The sequence below is a fragment of the Phyllobates terribilis genome, unplaced genomic scaffold (assembly GCF_046119375.1).
Source record: "Phyllobates terribilis strain yellow unplaced genomic scaffold, ASM4611937v1 Scaffold_12__6_contigs__length_324123572, whole genome shotgun sequence".
Classification (NCBI taxonomy): domain Eukaryota; kingdom Metazoa; phylum Chordata; class Amphibia; order Anura; family Dendrobatidae; genus Phyllobates; species Phyllobates terribilis.
In genome coordinates, this window is record NW_027362772.1 from 137,992,931 (window position 1) to 138,014,879 (window position 21,949).

The window sequence follows — 21,949 nt, forward strand, 5'->3', positions numbered from 1 at the left end:
TCCAGTATTCTGTGACAGTGTGACATTTTCACCGACCAACTTAGTTTTTCTCCAGCTACCATGGATCCAGTAGCCGGTCTAGCTCGGCAGTTGCAGAGTTTGTCCATGGGGCTGGCGGACGTTAGGTCCAAGGTTTTGCATCCTCTGGAGCAAGCCGGACCAGAACCTAAAGTAGCTCTCCCTGACAGGTTCACTGGGGGGCGGGACAAGTTTTTTGTTTTCCGGGAGGCATGCAAATTGTACTTTCGGCTGCGGCCTCGGTTATCGGGCAGCGAAGAACAAAGGGTGGGAATTGTCATCTCGCTCCTACAAGGGGACCCACAATCTTGGGCGTTCTCTCTTCCCCCAAGCTCCCCGGTTCTCCAGTCAGTGGATAGGTTTTTCGCTGCTCTGGGACTCGTATATGATGACCCAGATCGGATCTCCCTTGCTGAGTTTAAGTTACGTAGGATTCAGCAGGGAGATCGTCCGGCGGAGGAATTCTGTTCGGAGTTCCGTAGGTGGGCCACGGACACCCAGTGGAATGACCCGGCTCTTAGGAGCCAGTTTTGTCATGGTTTATCCGACAAATTACAGGATGTGTTGGCACAGTATGACTCTCCCGCGTCACTGGAAGCCGCTATGGCCCTTGCCATTCGCGTTGACAGACGGCTTCGGGAGAGGTGCGGGATAACTCTACCCCCTGTAATGTCTCCACCTCCTACAAGGTCCCCTCATATGGTGGTTCCCCTGGTCAGTCCGGAGGAGCCTATTCAATTAGGAGGGACATCATTTCGGGGAAGGGGACCGGTGGAGCGCCATAAGACAGGAAGGTGTTTCCTCTGCGGGAAAAAGGGACATTTTATTGGGGGGTGTCCATCCCGTCCCTTGCAGAGTAAAGAGTCGTCGAAAAAACTGTTGATCCCAGGTTGTGTGGTGGACGGCAATCTGGGAGTAGGTATTTCGTCCCTAGGTTCGTCTCAGTTTCTCGTACCGGCGGAGGTGGTGGTGGGTGCGAGAACTGAGAGGATATCTGTTCTTCTGGATAGTGGGGCCGGGGCTAATCTGGTTGATGCTCGGTTTGCCCGGGTTCAAGGTATGCGATTGAGTGAGTTGGCTAAACCCATCCCCATATTCTCGATCGATGCCAGGCCTCTCGGTCAGGGAAGTTTTTTGCAAGCTGTGCATGGCGTAAAACTTCAAGTGGGGGCAATACATAAAGAACTGTTGTCTTGCTACGTGTTGGAGGGTCTTCCCACTCCTATAGTGTTGGGCCTTCCTTGGTTAGCTAAGCATAACCCGGTTATTAATTGGCAAACCAGAGAGATAAGCCAATGGAGTAAATTCTGTAATAAAAACTGCATGAACACGGTCATCGGTGCGGTTACTCCTTGGGTCTTACCTCCATTTCTGGCGGACTTTGAGGATGTATTCTCGGAGAATGGGTGTCAGGAACTACCTCCTCATCGCGAGTATGACTGTTCTGTAAAACTGCTCCCTGAGGCCAAGTTACCTAAAGCTAGGTTGTATAACCTTTCTGGTCCTGAGAGGCAGGCCATGAAGGATTATATTTCTGAAAGTCTGGCTAAGGGGCATATTAGACCTTCATCTTCACCGGTGGCCGCGGGGTTCTTCTTTGTTAAGAAGAAAGATGGAGGCCTACGCCCTTGCCTGGATTTCCGTGAACTTAATCGGATTACGGTCCGAGATCCGTATCCGCTCCCACTTATTCCCGATCTCTTTAATCAGATCGTGGGCGCCAAATGGTTCTCTAAGTTGGATCTCAGGGGGGCGTACAATCTGATTAGGATGAAGGAGGGGGATGAGTGGAAGACGGCTTTTAACACTCCGGAGGGGCATTATGAGAACCTTGTCATGCCATTCGGTCTGACTAATGCCCCGGCGGTGTTTCAACACTTTGTTAATGATATTTTTCGCCACCTGGTGGGACAGTTTGTTGTCATATATCTGGATGATATCTTAATTTACTCGCCGGATCTGGTGTCTCATCAGGAGCACGTTAGACAGGTGTTACAGATCTTGCGGGATAATAAACTGTATGCCAAGTGGGAAAAGTGTGTGTTCGCCGTACAGGAACTCCAGTTTTTAGGCTTCCTGGTTTCAGCGTCCGGTTTTCGTATGGACCCTGGGAAAGTGCGGGCAGTTCTTGAGTGGGATCGTCCGGAGAATCTTAAGGCAGTATGCTCTGAGCTGGAGGAGGAGATATTGGAGGCTCAGGGGGACGCCCCTGTTGGACCTCCGGGGAGACTGTTCGTTCCAGATCAGTTGCGACAAAAGGTGATCGAGGCACACCATAACTCAGTTTTTGCAGGACACCCGGGGAGTAAAGCAACTGTGGATCTCCTCTCGCGTCGGTTTTGGTGGCCTAACTTGCATAAAGAGGTGGTAACTTTTGTCGCGTCCTGTGGGGTTTGTGCGCGCTCTAAGACCTCACATACCCGTCCGTCTGGGGCCCTTTTACCTTTGAAAATCCCGGAGCGTCCTTGGACTCATCTGTCTATGGACTTTATTACGGACCTCCCTCCGTCTTCGGGTAAAACGGTCATACTCGTTGTAGTGGACAGGTTCAGCAAGATGGCACATTTTATCGCTCTTCCGGCTCTCCCTAATGCTAAAACTCTTGCGCAGGTGTTCATTGGGGAGATTGTGAGGCTTCACGGGGTACCCTCCGAGGTGGTGTCTGATCGGGGGTCTCAGTTTGTGTCCAAGTTCTGGAAGGCGTTTTGTGCACGGCGGGGGATGCATTTGTCATTCTCGTCGGCTTTTCATCCTCAGACCAATGGTCAGACGGAACGTATGAACCAGAGCTTGGAGACATATCTTCGGTGTTTTGTGTCAGAGAACCAGGAGGACTGGGCTTCTTTCCTACCTCTGGCAGAGTTTGCTCTCAATAATAGGCGGAGCGAGTCCACTGGTAAGTCCCCGTTTTTTGGGGCATATGGTTTTCACCCCCAGTTTTGTACTTTCAGTAGGGGGGGCTCTTCGGGGGTTCCGGAGGAGGAACGATTTTCCTCATCTCTCGCTTCAGTATGGAGAGGGGTGCTGAAGAATCTGAATACTATGGGGAACCGATACAAACGTATGGCTGATAGGAGGAGAGTGTCTGGTCCGGACCTAAGTGTGAACGATCAGGTATGGTTGTCTACCAGGAATATTAAACTTAAGGTTCCCTCCTGGAAACTGGGTCCCAGGTTCATCGGGCCGTACAGAATCAGTTCTATTATTAATCCGGTGGCATTCCGTCTTGACCTCCCCCCTACGTTTAAAATTCACAACGTGTTTCACAGATCATTGCTTAAGAGGTATGTGGCGCCGGTGGTACCGTCACTTTTACCTCCCCCTCCTGTGGTTGTCAATGGTAACTTGGAGTTCCAGGTATCGAGGGTCATTGATTCACGCTTTAATCGCCGGTCCCTTCAGTACTTGGTTCATTGGAAGGGGTATGGTCCTGAGGAGAGGATGTGGGTTCCTGCGTCGGATATTAACGCAGACCGATTAGTTCGGGCCTTCCACACGACTCACCCGAATAAACCTGGCCCTGAGGGTCCGGAGGCCCCTCGTAGAAGGGGGGGTACTGTCACGGGTGTGTTGCCACGAAGATCGTCACGAGTACACAGCCTGACTTCTCGCAGCTGACTTGTTGGTGCTTTGTGTTTTTTCGGCAGTGAAGGAGTTAATTCTCTCTCTCTGGGCTAGCTGAGGTCCAGCCTCGCCCAGCTGCAATCAATGCTTCTTTAGTGAGACTCCTTCATATTCCTGCAGGTCTGTTTGGGAGGTGTCGGTGAAAGCTTTTCATTCAGACTTACAGAGCGGATCGTGGTGTTTGGAGTTGCTGAGATAAGTGTATTTGGAAGTGTTTTTTCCCTTTCCTCGCTTTATCATTTATCTCCTTTCCCGTTGGTGTTCCCTCTGTTGTAGTTGTGTAGAAGTTGTATGCAAGGTGGTTTTGGTTTTTCCCTTGTACTGTCTCGTTCGTCTAAATACTGTGTGTGGGCATATTATTTCTGGTTCCCAATTGTTGTGATCGGGGTCCTTCTCAGGACTAGATTACTGAGGTGCAGGGATCCTCAGGAGGTAGGGGTTACGCTGGCGGCCTGGACCTCTGTACCTTTAACAGTACCTCCAGGTTGAGGGATTAGTCAGGGCCCCAGCTTAGGGTCAGCTTAGGCCCCCTACCTCCAGTATTCTGTGACAGTGTGACACCACAGCACCTCGCCCACGACTACCTCGCTCAGTCACCTTACAAGGCTACCAATCCATTTACTGCCTATGGGACTGTGCAAAGGCAGTGAGTGTGGACCCACCACACTACTGGCTGGGCTCACTCTGAAGGGGCGTAACTAATTGACTTCCTGGTCTTCCCTAGAGCCTCTGATGGTGAGGATAGGCTTGGGCCATTAGACTTGTTACCAGGTGCCATTCAAGGGCAATCCCCGGACCTGTAGCAGCTGACCAATGGGTCAAAGGCAAAATACGAGGCACAGAGGGTGAAGACATAGATGTGGTCAGAAAGTCTGAGGTCCGGGCTGGTGGCACAGGTTCAAAATACAAAGACAGAGTCAGGAGCAGAGAGACAAAATTAGTAAATAAGCAGGGTCAGTAACAGGAGAGTCTAAACAATAAAGCATCTTGACAGGGAACTAATGATGAATTGCAACTAGGACCTAAGCTCAGGCAAGGTGTGGAAGGAGGAGCTGCCTAATATATCCAGTGTTAGCAGGGGATAGGCTAGGGAAGCAAAACTTTGCAAGAAACAGTGCTTTTAAATTTCTGCAGAGTCTGGCCGTGCCTCCGTATAGCCGGGTGGAGACTCTCCAGCAGTGCTGGAGTGTAGCAGTGTAGCAGTGCTGGAATGTAGCAGTGCTGGAAGTGTTCCACAAAGCAGCTCAGCAATATGTTTTGACACTGGGAGGAGCAGAGCGGTGCACGTAGTGAGAAGGACGGCGCTTACAAACCGTGCAAGTCAACGGCATGGCAGACTGATGGAGGTAGCGAAATACTACTACTTTTAATCTGTTTTGACATGTAGACTGTGACTATGGGGTACTATGTCCCCATTCAAGAGTTACAGGGGAGTGATCTAACCAATCTGTATTTAACTTGTGTGTGGTGCATGTATTAGTGCTGAATGTGTCCAGAAGTACAAAGTGAATGTATCAAACTTTTTTTTGTAATAACACGTATTGTGAAATGTAAAAAAAAAAAAAGGTGGAATATTTTTTGGAGTCGTGCACATAACACCACATATCAGGAAGATTCTGACCTTTTAAATTAATGTCAAGTTTAGGAGTTTGAAATCTGCAGCTACAGTAGTGTTAGAGTCTCTGGCCATAGTAAGATGGATTGTGGCATTACATCTCATGATTTTAATTATCATTCTGGAGAACTTCAGCTGACCTTTGTTTGGGGCATAAATGTTAACAAGCGAATAAGCTTGACTGTCAATAACACATTTAAGAAGGATAAATCTACCCTGTGGATCTAGGAGACGATCTTGACAAGTGAACTGAAATACCTGCTTGGAGGCAATCACCACTTGCGCCTTTCCTGCTCCTCCAGTTGCATAATAAATATTGCCTATGAGTAAATCTAAACTTGTCTTTTTTTCAAGAGGTGAGTTTCCTAACTGAAGGCAATATTAAAGTCTAATTTTGCGGTCTATTACGCTCTTTCAGGGGAAATTGACATTGTTAAATATTTTTTTTTAGAAATGCAGAGTGTTAACACCAAGTAGAGAACTTAACATCAGCAGAGCCCACTTGATTATAATTGATTGAGAATTAGACCCCACAAAATAATTGCAAATATGACAAATAAACAAAATTTAAAACATATACCGAAAAGTCATCTTTATGGAGCAAGTGATTTATGAAATTTTCTAAAAGTCAGCTGTTAGCCAGAACATGATTTTGCTTTGGTGGACATTAAAGGGGTTGTCTGATATATCTATCCATCTATTTTTAATATCTACCTATCTTTGATCCCTAACCACTGTTGTAATTTGCTTTGTTTTAAAATTCCCTACTATTCTCCCTGCAGAGCTAATCCCTGCCAGTGAACTCCTGAAGATTGACAATTTCGGCTAGTGGTACAGTCCTAGTGCTTTTCTGTTCTGCTAGCAAAGGCATCAATGGATCTGTAGCACCCTGAGGATTCGGCTGCTACAGGGGTATTACACCTCAAGCCAGAGGTGTGGTATTCCACTCCCGGGTAAGGATGGAGTGTGGAACTGAGCTCAGTAGGCTGCATGCACTACATACATCCCATTTCCGGGGGACAGACCAATGGTACTCCCACTAGAGAAATGTGCAGGTACGACAGCGTCTGTCCCTGGCTGGAGTGGGAAGGGGGTGGAACATCCCAGTAGTGTAGGGGCAGATAGGGGGAGCAGTCTGGGTAATGCTAGGAGCTCATTGGGTGCTGGTCACCTGAGCTCACACATAGAGGGAGTATATAAGGTGGGAACCATCTTAGAACAGGGTCTTTTGTAGAGGTTTGGTCAGACAAGCAGAGCAGCTCAGCCAGCTCCAAGGCCAAGAGAGTGAGAGAGAGGAGAAAAGAAGGACCCAGAGGGGGAGAAGAGGGAACTCCAAGAACCCAAAATTAGACCAGAGGGTGAAGAGTTGGCACAAGGGTACCGGATCCCAAGCTGGTGGAGGGCACTAATCCTTAGCCAGAGACCGGAGGTCGTGGGCAGGATCTGCCACGACCACCCACTAAATCCACCCGGAAGGCAAACCAAGAATAGGGTCAGGGAACCCAGAGACAAGGGTTTTACCAACAAGAGGCCCAAGGGAGCCGGACTTAGGTGGATCCCTGGTGGGGAAGGCCAGAGAGAAGGACAAGTCAGAAAGGGAGCTCAGGAACACGCTCCAGAATCACCTGGGGGTTGGCCGAGTCCAGGACCTGGTGGACGCAGCACGGCTCGGGTGGTCACTCAAGGCCGGAGTGACCAATACAAAAGCAGTAAGTAAAAACCCTGAACTGCACAGCCCGACTCTGAGTTTCATTACCATCCTCACTGCACCTCCACAACCACCATCCTCTGCAACTGACCCCCTGAGGCTATACCCCTCCCGTTGGGGGTTATACTACCTGAGCTGCACACACACCACCAGCCTCAGCGGACCCTGCTGCAGCGGCGGCCGTAGTGACCGCAAATCAACGGGTGGCGTAGTCGACACTAAAGAACATCCAGTAACATCTGTAGGACTGCCACACACTGAGCTTGACACCCTGGGCACGGACCGGGTCACCGCCACTCGGAGACTACAACCCCCATCTGATCCGGCTCCGGGTATCCCCCAAACAACACTGGCCCAGGGGGCGCGTCAACTTTGGCGTAGTCGGCAGGATAACGTGCCCGCAACAACCGGGTACTGCGTGCCTGAAGAAAAGTTCATCGTTACCTCAAAAAGTAGTCTCCCGCCGGTTCCGGAGGGTCCCCGCCAACGGACCCCATCACAGGTCGTTTCCCGCCGGTTGTCCGCCATTTGCAGCTTTTTCCCGCCATCCATGGAGTTTCCCGCCACTGGGAGACGATTCCCGCCATTTCCAAAGATTTCCCGCCTTGGAAGAGCGGACGCCATTATGGGCGTGCCAGAGGGTGGCAAGAGGTCACCTCCCATCGTGGGCCAGGTTGAAGAATGGCGCCAGAAGCGGAAACCGCGCCCACCAACAGAGACTGTGATGCTGGAAGTGTCCATCAGCGTGAGAGAACTGCCCCTGGAACTGACAATCACAAAGTTGCCCCGGGACCACCCTCAATGTGGGCGGAGACAGAACAAGAGAACAAAGATGGGTGTCGCCTGGAGGAGTCTGGAGAGAGCGCACCCGGAGACAAGAAGTCTAGAGAGGAGTCCAGAGAAAGCCTACCCGGAGATGGAGGGAGAGACAGGCAGCACCGACCCAGTGGTCAGGAGCCTGCTGCAAGCAACAACCCCACTAGGCTTTGTGGAGGTCCTGGCACAGCTCCCCCGAGACCGGGAGTGTGCACAGACTGCGCTGGAGGGCCTCGCACGGAGGATGGCCCGGGTGCAGCGAGAGACGTTGGCGGAGTGGAGCCGAGAGATGGCCCAGCGGACCGAAACCCGTCAGCGGAGCACGCCACCCGAGACGAGGAGACAGACCGCCTCTGAGGATGGTGCAGGAGGACTCAAGGCCGGAGACGGCGCCGAGAAGGGAGCTGAACGAATGGAGGCAGGTAAAGGGGACGTCTCTACCCCGAGCCGGGAAACCGCGTGCCTGCCCCAGCTCCCCGTCGCAGAGCCCAAAATTCCCCCTGCCGTGCCCGTCGCTGCATCGTCACCGCCGCAGACTAGGCCTCAACCGGAAACCGCGGCCGCGACCCCTGTGACGTCACGCGCTTCGACCCTGAGCGCGGCAAAGCAGGAAATACCATCGGCCTGGTCGCAAGGCCTAGTACACCCGGGCGCCGCCATTCCAACAGTGCCCCCTACCTCCGCGGAGCCACCAGCCTGGTCGCAGGGCCGAGTAACCACGGGCGCCGCCGTTCTTACGGTGCCCTTTTCCTTTAGCGTGCCCCAAGCCTGGTCGCAAGGCCTGGTCAACCCGGGCGCCGCTACCACCACAGCGCCCATAACACCTAAAGTACCGCACCTGGGTGAGGACCTGTTCGCCCAGCATACGTGCCCGGATGGGCAGCCCTTCATATGGCCCCAGGAGTACTACCAACTGGAACTCCAAAGGGCGAGGCCCCTGTGTGAGCCCCTGATTCCGGCTCCGAAGCCCGTCAGGAGGACCCAGCCCCCGCTAGAGGAGGCACAGTTTGAATGGGACCCCACCGGAGGAGACCTCATGGGGTTCACTCAGGAGACTCGGGTGGCCGCAGCGGAGCGTGCAGAGTGCTGCCGCCAGCAGCTCGAGGTCTTCGAGAAGGAGCGGAGAGAGAGGCGGGTCCGGGAACAGCAAGCACAGATAAGGAGCGCGGAGCAGAAGAGCCGGACCAGGAGGAACCCCCGTGCAGCTCATGGTCCCCGTACCACCGGGACTGTGATTAAATTCAACCTGCAGCATGGGTGGGGCTTCATAAAAGACCATCATACCCCCGGCGACGTCTTTGTCACCCGCAGAGACGTAGAAAGCCATCTGCCGGAGGGACACAGAGGTCGTGACCTGTATGTAGGGGACGAGGTCACCTTCACCCAGCACAAATGTGCCAAAGGACCCTACGCCCTCCATGTACATCGCCTGACGGAGGAGGAGCTGCGGTGTGAGGAGGAGCAGGAGGACCCGGACGGGTCTGAATCCAAAGAAGGAGCAGGAGGACGCCGTCGTTAAAGTACGGTAAAGAGACTGTAAATAGTTACCCATCGGGGTACAGTGAACTGTTGCTGCTTTAAATATGTCCCCGTTGGGACAAGAGTGAACTGTTAACCCGTGTGTCCCTATTCCCATTACCTGGCCGAGGACTGAGAGCGGCCATATTCCCCCTGTATATAGTTGCGCTTTCTAAGGCGCCCTCTACAGGTTTTATAGGAAAACCGTGTTTCTAAAGGAGACTGTCGCACTTTTCCCGGTCACAAGTTGCACCGTGGCCGGAAGAACAAGAGTGTTATTTATGAAAAGTTTTATATGAAAAGTTTTATTGCTGATAATATATGTGATGTTTTATATGTTTATGTTTATGAAAAAAAAAATTGTATGTTTTGGATGTTTTTTATATCTTGCAGCCCGAGGACGTGCTGTGATTTACCAGGGGGGAATGTAGCACCCTGAGGATTCGGCTGCTACAGGGGTATTACACCTCAAGCCAGAGGTGTGGTATTCCACTCCCGGGTAAGGATGGAGTGTGGAACTGAGCTCAGTAGGCTGCATGCACTACATACATCCCATTTCCGGGGGACTGACCAATGGTACTCCCACTAGAGAAATGTGCAGGTACGACAGCGTCTGTCCCTGGCTGGAGTGGGAGGGGGGTGGAACATCCCAGTAGTGTAGGGGCAGATAGGGGGAGCAGTCTGGGTAATGCTAGGAGCTCATTGGGTGCTGGTCACCTGAGCTCACACATAGAGGGGGTATATAAGGTGGGAACCATCTTAGAACAGGGTCTTTTGTAGAGGTTTGGTCAGACAAGCAGAGCAGCTCAGCCAGCTCCAAGGCCAAGAGAGTGAGAGAGAGGAGAAAAGAAGGACCCAGAGGGGGAGAAGAGGGAACTCCAAGAACCCAAAATTAGACCAGAGGGTGAAGAGTTGGCACAAGGGTACCGGATCCCAAGCTGGTGGAGGGCACTAATCCTTAGCCAGAGACCGGAGGTCGTGGGCAGGATCTGCCACGACCACCCACTAAATCCACCCGGAAGGCAAACCAAGAATAGGGTCAGGGAACCCAGAGACAAGGGTTTTACCAACAAGAGGCCCGAGGGAGCCGGACTTAGGTGGATCCCTGGTGGGGAAGGCCAGAGAGAAGGACAAGTCAGAAAGGGAGCTCAGGAACACGCTCCAGAATCACCTGGGGGTTGGCCGAGTCCAGGACCTGGTGGACGCAGCACGGCTCGGGTGGTCCCTCAAGGCCGGAGTGACCAATACAAAAGCAGTAAGTAAAAACCCTGAACTGCACAGCCCGACTCTGAGTTTCATTACCATCCTCACTGCACCTCCACAACCACCATCCTCTGCAACTGACCCCCTGAGGCTATACCCCTCCCGTTGGGGGTTATACTACCTGAGCTGCACACACACCACCAGCCTCAGCGGACCCTGCTGCAGCGGCGGCCGTAGTGACCGCAAATCAACGGGTGGCGTAGTCGACACTAAAGAACATCCAATAACATCTGTAGGACTGCCACACACTGAGCTTGACACCCTGGGCACGGACCGGGTCACCGCCACTCGGAGACTACAACCCCCATCTGATCCGGCTCCGGGTATCCCCCAAACAACACTGGCCCAGGGGGCGCGTCAGATCCATCAATCCAGCCATCTTCTACGTCTGGAGGAAAGAAGGTTTAATCATAATCACAGACGGGGATTCTTTACTGTAAGAGCAGTGAGACTATGGAACTCTCTGCCGCATGATGTTGTAATGAGTGATTCACGACTAAAATTTAAGAAGGGCATGGATGCCTTTCTTGAAAAGTATAATATTACAGGTTATATACATTAGATTCCTTGCTAGGACGTTGATCCAGGGAACTAGTCTGATTGTCGTATGGAGTCGGGAAGGAATTTTTTTCCCCAATGTGGAGCTTAGTGTTTGCCACATGGGTTTTTATGCCTTCCTCTGGATCAACATGTTAGGCTATGGGTTGAACTAGATGGACTTAGTCTTCCTTCAATCTTAAAAACTATGTTACTATGTTACTATGTTACATGCCAGGAGGAGGATTATGGGGGCCATACACGCAGGTAGGAGGATGATAAGGGCCATACATGCTGGGAGGATGATGGGGGCCATACACGCAGGGAGGTGGATGATGGGGGCCATACACACAGGGAGGTGAATGATGGGGGCCATACACGCAGGGTTGGATCACTATATGGGGCCATTATACTGTATGACCCTATATGGGGCCATTATACTGTAGGTCACTATATGGGGCATTTATGCTGTAGAGCACTATATGGGACTATTGTACTGTATGGAGGACTATATGGGACCATTATACTGCATGGAGGACTATATGGGGCTATTATACTGTATGGAGGACTATATGGGGACATTATACTGTATGGAGGTTATATGGGGCCAGTAGACTATGGGGCACTATAAGTGGCCATTATACTGTGGTGCACTATATGGGGCCATTATACAGAGGGCTCAGCGACTCTGATGAGCGGTGTAGTTACTGACGTCACTGCTCATAACAAGCCGCTGGGTCTCCCAGAGAGCAGTGGGCCCCTGAGTGGCTGCTGCTACTGACTATGGAGCATCGTTCTCTTAACAAGGCTCCGTGGCCTTTGGACGTCAGATTCGGGGATCGTCGTGGGAGCGCCATGGACTACGTCAGACCTGCTCGTTTTTTTTTTTCAAAAATAAATTGGCGAACTAGGAAAGTGTCGGGGAGTCTTAATACAAATAACATTTATTTTTCCGTTTTTTTTTCCATTAGTGGGTTAGTAGTGGGGGTGTCTAATAGATGCCTAACCAACCACAGGGGTTAATGGCAGCTGTGATTTTTGACAAATCACAGCTGTCATCAACCCCAACTACCATTACCCCGATTGTCACCGCGCCAGGGAAATCGGGAAGAGGCGGACAAAGCGCCAGAATTGTCACATCCAATGTGATACGACACTTCTAGTGCGGATGCGGGCTGTTATTTTTAGGCTGGGAAGGGCCCAATAACCAGGCACCTTTCCAGCCTGATAATATAAACCTGCAGCTGTCTGGTTTACCTTGGCTGGTTACCCAAAATAAGCGAGGGGGGGGCCCCACGCTGTTATTTTTTTCATTTATTAGGGTAAACGCCCTTTAGTGACACATGAAAGACACTAAAGAGTGCATGTTTATTATATGTAGGGGCTTGTGAAATTATATATCTACAGGACATTTATTCTATTATACCGCGGCATTTTTCTGTGTGAGTGTGCTTGTGCATTTTTTTGTGTGAGTGTGCTTGTGCATTTTTCTGTGTGAGCGTGCTTGTGCATTTTTCTGTGTGTAAGGGTGCGTGTGCATTTTCCTGTGTGTGTGAGCATGCATGTGTATTTTTCTGTGTGTGAGCGTGCATGTGCATTTTCCTGTGTGTGTGAGCGTGCGTGGGCATTTTTCTGTGTGTGTGAGCATGCATGCGTATTTTTCTGTGTATTTGAGCATGCATATGCATTTTACTATGTGTGTGAGCGTGCGTGGGCATTTTTCTGTGTGTGTGAGCATGCATGTGTATTTTTCTGTGTGTGTGAGCGTGCGTATGCATTTTCCTGTGTGTGAGAGCATGCGTGGACATTTTTCTGTGTGTGTGAGCGTGCGTGGGCATTTTTCTGTGTGTGTGAGCGTGCTTATGCATTTTTCTGTGTGAGCGTGCTTGTGCATTTTTCTGTGTGAGAGTGCTTGTGCATTTTCCTGTGTGTGTGAGCATGCATGTGTATTTTTCTGTGTGTGAGCGTGCGTGGGCATTTTTCAGTGTGTGTGAGTGTGCGTGTACATTTTTCTGTGTGTATGAGCATGCGTGTGCATTTTTCTGTGAAAGCGTGCTTGTGCATTTTTCTGTGTGTCAGCATGCATGTGTATTTTTCTGTGTGTGTGAGAGTGCGTATGCATTTTCCTGTGTGTGTGAGCGTGCGTAAGCATTTTTCTGTGTGTAAATGTGCATGTGCATTTTTCTGTGTGAGTGTGCTTGTGTGTAAACGTGCGTGTGCATTTTTCTGTGTGTGTGAGCATGCATGTGTATTTTTCTGTGTCTGTGAGCGTGCATATGCATTTTCCTCTGTGTGTGAGCGTGCGTGGGCATTTTTCTGTATGTGTGAGCGTGCGTGTACATTTTTTTGTGCATGTGAGCGTGCTTGTGCATTTTTCTGTGTGAGCGTGCTTGTGCATTTTTCTGTGTGTAAGCGTGCGTGTGAGCATGCATGTGTATTTTTCTATGAGTGTGAGCATGCATTTTCCTGTGTGTGTGAGCGTGCGTGTATATTTTTCTGTATGTGTGAGCGTGCGTGTGCATTTTTCTTTGGAAGCGTGCGTGTGCATTTTTCTGTGCGTGTGAGCATACACATGTATTTTTCTGTGTGTGTGAGCATTTGTATGCATTTTCCTGTGTGTGTGAGCATGCGTGGGCATTTTTCTGTGTATGAGCGTGCTTGTGCATTTTTCTGTGTGTGAGCGTGCGTGTGCATTCTTCTGTGTGAGTGTGCGTGTGCATTTTTCTGTGGATGTGAGCGTGCTTGTGCATTTTTCTTTGTGTGTGAGTGTGCGTGTGCATTTTTCTGTGTGAGCTTGCTTGTGTATTTTCCTGTGTGTATGAGCGCATGCGTATTTTGCTATGTATAGTAGAAGAGATCGGATGATAGCAGCTTCAAGTAAGAAATACAGCATAAAGTGAAAAAATATCTAATCCCTGCCTGCATGTGTGATACTCCCCAGATCGGTGTATCTAATCACATCATCATACGCGATACTCCCCGGACAGGTGTATCTAATCCCATCATCACATGCGATACTCCCCAGACCGGTGTATCTAATTCCATCATCATGTGCGATGTTCCCCAGACTAGTGTATCTAATCCATTCATCATGCGCGATACTCCCCATCGGCCTCCATAGAGTAGAATGCACTCCCCATCGGCCTCCATAGAGTAGAATGTACTTCCCATCGGCCTCCACAGAGTAAAATGCACTCCCCATCAGCCTCCATAGAGTAGGATGCACTCCCCATCGGCCTCCATAGAGTAGAATGCACTCCCCTTCGGCCTCCACAGAGTAGAATGCACTCCCCATCGGCCTCCACAGAATAGAATGCACTCCCCATCAGCCTCCACAGAGTAGAATGCACTCCCTATCAGCCTCCACAGAGTAGAATGCACTCCCCATCAGCCCCCACAGAGTAGGATGCACTCCCCATTGGCCTCCTCAGAGTAGAATGCACTCCCCATCGGCATCCGTAGAGTAGAATACACTCCCCATCGGCCTCCACAGAGTAGAATGCACTCCCCACCGGCCTCTCACAGAGTATAATGCACTCCCCATCAGCCTCCACAGAGTAGGATGCACTCCCCATCAGCCTCCACAGAGTAGGATGCACTCCCCATCGGCCTCCACAGAGTAGGATGTACTCCCCATCGGCCTCCATAGAGTAGGATGCACTCCCCATCGGCCTCCATAGAGTAGAATGCACTCCCCATCGGCCTCCACAGAGTAGAATGCACTCCCCATCGGCCTCCACAGAGTAGAATGCACTCCCCATCAGCCTTCACAGAGTAGAATGCACTCCCTATCAGTCTCCACAGAGTAGAATGCACTCCCCATCAGCCTCCACAGAGTAGGATGCACTCCCCATCGGCCTCCATAGAGTAGAATGCACTCCCCATCGGCCTCCATAGAGTAGAATGCACTTCCCATCGGCCTCCACAGAGTAAAATGCACTCCCCATCAGCCTCCACAGAGTAGGATGCACTCCCCATCGGCCTCCACAGAGTAGAATGCACTCCCCATCGGCCTCCACAGAGTAGAATGCACTCCCCATCAGCCTCCACAGAGTAGAATTCACTCCCTATAAGCCTCTACAGAGTAGTATTCACTCCCCATCAGCCTCCACAGAGTAGGATGCACTCCCCATTGGCCTCCTCAGAGAAGAATGCACTCCCCATTGGCATCCGTAGAGTAGAATGCACTCCCCATCGGCCTCCACAGAGTAAAATGAACTCCCAATTGGCCTCCACAGAGTAGAATGCACTCCCCATCGGCCTCCACAGAGTAGAATGCACTCTCCATCGGCCTCCACAGAGTAGGATGCACTCCCCATCAGCCTCCACAGAGTAGGATGCACTCCCCATCGGCCTCCACAGAGTAGGATGTACTCCCCATCGGCCTCCACAGAGTAGAATGCACTCCCCATCGGCCTCCACAGAGTAGAATGCACTCCCCATCGGCCTCCACAGAATAGAATGCACTCCTCCTTGTTCGTACGTTGCTCCGGTCTCTGTAGTGAGTGCCCGCACATCTCAGCACAGTAGGCTCTATCTAGTGAAGTCATTGCGCGCGCTGTCAGTGTCTGCATCAGTGACGTCAGATGCACAGGGGAATTTATGGGAGCGTCACGCTCCCTCACTCAACATCGCTTTCAACTGTATTGGCAACCAGTCGACACAGTTGAATTTGTAAGGACTGGCGGGGGACCCGGAGCTGGGCCCCTCCCCCGGCTCACGGGCCCCACATCGGCCGCATATGATACACTACATTAAGGCCTGTATTTATTCCCAGCATGTTACTCTAAGCGTATCTAATCACACTCCGTGGATCTAACCCCAGCTTATTATACAGCTAGCAGCACCATCTAGCAGAATCAGCGCTGCCGGCCATCCTCAGTGACAATGTACTTGTCAGTATCACTGGCAGTCACCAACAAAATGGCTCCACGCTGTGATCTTACACTTACAAAATTATTAAGATTTGAGAGTCCTCAGTGGTTGATATCTTTTAATGGCTAACTGAAAAGATGGTAACAAATTGCAAGCTTTCGAGGCTACTCAGGTCTCATCATCAGGCATAGTATAACATGAAATCTGAAGAGTCACATATTTATACACAAAGGACACAGAAATAATGCAATAGATGAGACAAGTGACGTGAAGAAGAACTTTGAGTATAGGAGAGGGCATAAACAGCTGAGGCCGTAAATATTGGAGCAGATCATAGATAAGGACTGTGAAAGTTTTACTGATCGGTGATTAAGGTCTGGTCGAGTTTTGTGATGACCCCATAGGTCTGAAATGCACATTCTTTAGTTGATGTAGAATGACATAAATCCATGCGACACATTCATGCCAGTATTAAGTGTGTCAAAGGATGTAATAAGTTGTTACGGGTCCGGGTGGTGGAACCTCTGTGCTTCGGTGCAAGGAGGAACCAGAGGGGCGTAACTAAGTGCCTACTCGGACCAACCCAGGTCACACGGTGGCTTTGCCGACTCCGTGAACCAGGGAGGGACCTGGCAGGTGAACCAGGTGCCACTCTGGGACCGACCTTGTGTGAGAGCAGGTGACTCCCACGGGTTAGATGACAGGAGCTGACCGGTACAGCGGATGAGCACGGCAGGATGGCTGACGGGTGGACCGGGTAGATAAGCAGGCTGGTACGGCAGATAGCCAAACAGGTACTCCAGGTAGGCAAGCAGGCGGGTAAGGTGGATAGCCAGACAGGTGCTCCGGGTAGGCAAGCAGGCGGGTACGGCGGAGAGCCAGAAAGGTGCTCCGGGTAGGCGAGCTGGCGGGCACAGCAGGTAACAGGCAGGTGCTCCTGGTAGGCAGGCTGGCGGACACGGCAGGTAACTGACTGGTGCTCCAGGTAGGCAGGCAGGCGGGCACGTTAGGTAACTGGCAGATGCGCCCGGTAAGCAGGCTGGCGGGCACGGCCGGTACGGCAGGTGCTCCAGGTAGGCAGGCTGGCAGGCACGGCAGGTAAACAGACAGGTGGGCAGGATTGTTAGACAGACTGGCGGGCTGGACTGTTAGCCAGACAAGTACTCCGGGTAGCAAGCAGGCGGGTAAGGCGGATAGCCAGACAGGTGCTCCAGGTAGGCAAGCAAGCGGGTACGGCAGATAGCCAGACAGGTGCTCCAGGTAGGCGAGCTGGCGGGCACGGCAGGTAACAGGCAGGTGCCCCGGGTTGGCCGGCTGGCGGGCACGGCAGATAACTGGCTGGTGCTCCAGGTAGGCAGGCTGGTGGGCACGGCAGGTAACTGGCAGATGCGCTGGGTAGGCAGGCTGGCGGGCATGACAGGTAACTGGTAGGTGCTCCAGGTAGGCAAGCTGGCGGGCACAGTAGGTAAACAGACAGGCGGGTAGGACTGTTAGACAGACTGGCGGGCTGGACTGTTAGACAGACTGGCGGGCAGGACTGTTAGACAGACTGGCAGGCAAAGGCTGACAGGCAGTGGGACCTGAGGGCTGAGGAAAGTGTTAGCACACAAAACAACAACCTTGCACAGGCACCTCCATTTTGGAGGAGGTGCCTTATAAAGGGGAAGTCCTCCGGCCATTGGCTGGGGACTCTTTAGGACGGCGCGCGCGGCCCCTTTAAGAGGGAGGGAGCGCGCTCTAAGCACAGTGCCCGGGAAGCTGTGCGCGGTGCGCGCCACAGCAGCAGGAGGGGAGCAGGAAGACGCCGGACCGGGACTGCGGCGGTGAGGGGAATGGCGTCTCTGCCCGGCAGGAGGCAGAGACGCCGATGCTACATAAGTTTATATTCCCAAACATTTCTGTCTCTCCGAGATGTGAAATTACCTTTTAATACCAGTAATTTCATGTCCGTGGTGTTGTTGTGATCAGGGAGACATAAATGTTTTTGCCACCGGTAGATCTATTCTTTTTTCTTCTTTTATTGTGTGGCGTTGATGATTCACCCTTGTCCTAAGTTTTTTCCCTGTCTCCCCTACATACAGACCCCCAGCTGGACATTTGGTACATAAAATTAAATACATTACATTCGATGTGATGCAGCTGAAAGTACCTGGGATCTTGTTATCCTGATGTGAATTGGGGATCTTTATCTTGTCTGTGGTCATTATAACTGCACAGGTTTTACATCTTTTCTGGTTGCAAGGAAGGGTTCCTGTAGCTGGTGGAGATGACAGGGAGCTTCTGACAATGATGCTTCTTAAATCTGGGGGCTGCCTGAAACACAGAAGTGGGGGGTCTGGAAATATGGACTGTAATCGGGCATCTTTTTGTAGTAAGGGTTGTAGTTTCCGTGCAGCTCTCCTTAGCGCCTCCAGATTTGGATTGTAGGTGACTACTAGAGGCACCCGGTTGCTTTCTTGTTTAGTTTTGTAATGTAGGAGATGATTCCTTGATATTCTGGTGGCTCTTGTAATCTGATTCTCAATTGTTCTTGGATGGTAGCCCTGATTCAAAAGGGTCTTTCTGAGGCCACCAAGGTGTTTGTCTCTATCCATAGGGTTGGAACATATCCTATTGTATCTGATGACTTGGCTGTAGACAATAGAGTTTTTTATGTGTTTTGGATGGAAACTGTCCCATTTAAGGTATGTTGGACGGTCGATTGGCTTCCGGTACAGGGATGTCTCTATTTCATTGTTCTGTAGCTTGATGATGGTGTCCAAAAAGTTAATTTCAGTACAGGAGTAGTTGAGTGTTAGGTTGATGGTGGGATGAAGTTGATTAAAGTGTTTATGGAACATCTTCAGCTGTTGCTCAGACTCCGTCCAGATGATTAAAATATCGTCAATGTAGTGATAGTAGGCCAGAGGCCTGATGGGAGATGAGGACAAAAAGTCACTTTCAAGCTTGGCCATGAAAACATTTCCATACTGTAGAGCCATTTTACTTCCCATCACTGTACCAGTCTCCTGTAGATAATTCAAAGTAATTTTGGGTGAGGATGAATTTTGTAAGTTTCACCACAGAATCAGCATCAATTCCTGTATTTTCTATGAAGATTTTGCAGGCATTTAATCCATCCTTATGTGGGATATTAGAATACAAAGATTCCACATCCATGGTGGCCAGGATGGTTGCTTCTGGTAGAGGACCTACTGCTGCTAGTTTATTCAGTAGGTCTGTCGTGTCCTGAATGTAGCTGGGTGTATTCTTTACCAGTGGTTTAAGAACACATTCTATCCATCCAGAAACTTTCTCAGTAAGGGTGCCCACACATAAAATAATTGGTCTTCCTGGATTTCCAGATTTGTGGATTTTGGGAAGCATATAGAATGTCCCTATTCTTGGACGCTCTGGTATCAGGTCATCGGCTCTTATGGATTCATCAGGCAGACAAGATACCAACTTGTTTAGTTCCTTGTAATAGTCCTGTGTAGGGTCAGACTCCAATTTTTTGTAGTAGCGCGTGTCCATCAGTTGTCAGTTTGCTTCCTTCATGTAGTCTGATATGTTTATCGTGACTATTGCACCACTCTTGTCAGCAGGTTTGATGATGATTTCTCTGTTGGTTTTCAAAGATTGTATGGCCTTTCTCTCCTGAGCCAAGCCATCAGATACAATTGGATATGTTCCAACCCTATGGATAGAGACAAACACCTTGATGGCCTCAGATAGACCTTTTTGAATCTGGGCTACCATCCAAGACCAATTGAGAATCAGATTACAAGAGCCACCAGAATATCAAGGAATCATTTCCTACATTACAAAACTAAACAAGAAAGCAACCGGGTGCCTCTAGTAGTCACCTACAATCCAAATCTGGAGGTGCTAAGGAGAGCTGCACAGAAACTACCTTTACTACAAAAAGATGCCCGATTACAATCCATATTTCCAGACCCCCATCTTCTGTGTTTCAGGCAGCCCCCAAATTTAAGAAGCATCTGTAGCGCCCCGAGGGTTCGGTCGCTACAGAGGTATCGCATCTCACCCAGAGGTGTGATATCTCACTTCCAGGTAAGGATGGAGTGTGGCTCAGGACCATAGCACCCACATGCACTACACCACATTTCCAGGGGACAGGGCGACAATGCTCCCAAGAGTGAGCACAACTGCCCCTGTCCCTGGCTGGAGTGGGGGTACGGAACACCTAGAAAGGGGGAACCCGGTAGTGTGTGGGTGGGGAGAGTAGATCCCAGGTGCACTGTATAGGGGAGTATATATGGTGGGCACCATCTTAGAGTCAGAGTAGAAAGTGGGAGAGAGCAGAGAGAGAAGGAGGCAGGGAGCAGGGGCTCTGTATGGGCTCTGCTCCGCAGGCAGGCCAAGTCTCAAGGCCTGGGCCTGGAAGGAGAAGAAAGGAGAGGAGAGGAATGGAGGAGACTCCAGGAGTGGAGTGAAGGGACCCCTTGGGTGCGGACAGGCCAGCCGCCACCGCACGCCCGCCGCTACCAGAGTAGGGGGGTCAGGCCAAGAAAGGGAACCGGATCCCTCATCTAGTGGAGGAGAGCAACTACCCTAAGCTAGTAACCAGAGGCCGTGGCATTGCAAGTGCACGGCCCCTCACTACACCTGTTAGGAAGGCACCATATAGGACCCAGGGAAACGGAACATACGTTTGCCCGCCAAGGCCCAAGGCAGCTGGACAGAAACGTGGTCAATTGTGGGGTACGACAGGCCAGAGAAAGGACACACGAAGGGGGTCCAGAAAAGCATTCCAAAGGTACCTGGGAATTGGCCGAGCTCCTCACCTGGTGAGCACAGTACGACGTGGGCAGCCATTACCTGCAGAAGTGGCTTGGAGTATAAAACTGTGAGTAAAGATCCTGGACTGCATCACTGGACTCTGAGTCATTACTGTTGCTCCCGCGCACCATCACCCCCACCATCTGCACTCACTGCCCTGAGGCTATACTCCTCCCGTGGGGAGTTATACTACCCCCTGCTACGCACACAACATCAGCCTCAGCGGTCTGCCCGCAGCGGCGGTTCTCAGTGACCGCAATCCACGGGTGGCGTAGTCGGACATTTAAACATTACAAAACCAAAGAAACAGATCCGCCACTGGTTTGACCACCCTGAGCCACGGGACCGGGTCGCCGCCACGGAGACTACAACCCCTAGCATTACACAGAGACCCGACTCCAGGTATTCCCCTACACACACGGCCCAGGGGGCGCGTCACATCATTGTCAGAAGCTCCCTGTCATCTCCACCAGCTACTGGAACCTTTCCTTGCAACCAGAAAAAATGTAAAACCTGTCCGTTTATAATGACCACAGACAAGATAAAGATCCCCAATTCACATCAGGATTACAAGATCCCAGGTACTTTCACCTGCATCACATCTAATGTAATGTATTTAATTATATGGACCAAATGTCCAGCTGGGGGTCTGTATGTAGGGGAGACCGGGCAAAAACTTAGAACAAGGATGAATTCTCATGGCCACACAATAAAAAAAGAAAGAATATATCTTTCTCCCTGATCACAACACCACGGACATGAAATTACTGGTATTAAAAGGTAATTTCAAATCTCAGAGACACAGAAAAGTCTGGGAATATAAACTTATTACATCCTTTGACACACTCTTCAGATTTCATGTTATACTATGCCTGATGAAGAGGCCTGAGTAGTCTTGAAAGCTTGCAATTTGTTACCATCTTTTCAATTTGCCATTAAAAGGTATCAACCACTGAGGACTCTCAAATATTAATATTTTTCTATCTACTTGCTAGCACGGTTCAAAAATATATATTTTCCCTGTATCTTTTTACAAACACCCAGAAGGGGAGGAGAGGAGTGACATCACACCCATGAGAGCAGATCCAGCCCACATTTACTGCAGTCGTAACGTGAGGTAGTTGTACACTAGATTTTCATGGCAAATTTCAGCAGCTGCTCCTCATAGTGCTTAAAATTGGAAATACTAAACC

At 50.6% G+C, this 21,949-nt stretch overlaps 1 protein-coding gene across 2 annotated transcripts in view; it reads right to left on the reverse strand.

Moving 5' to 3' along the window:
* The window catches only part of ODAD1 (outer dynein arm docking complex subunit 1), a 288,579-nt gene that overhangs the window by 184,893 nt on the left and 81,737 nt on the right, over positions 1 to 21,949 (reverse strand). The gene's annotated exons all lie outside the window — the stretch shown is intronic.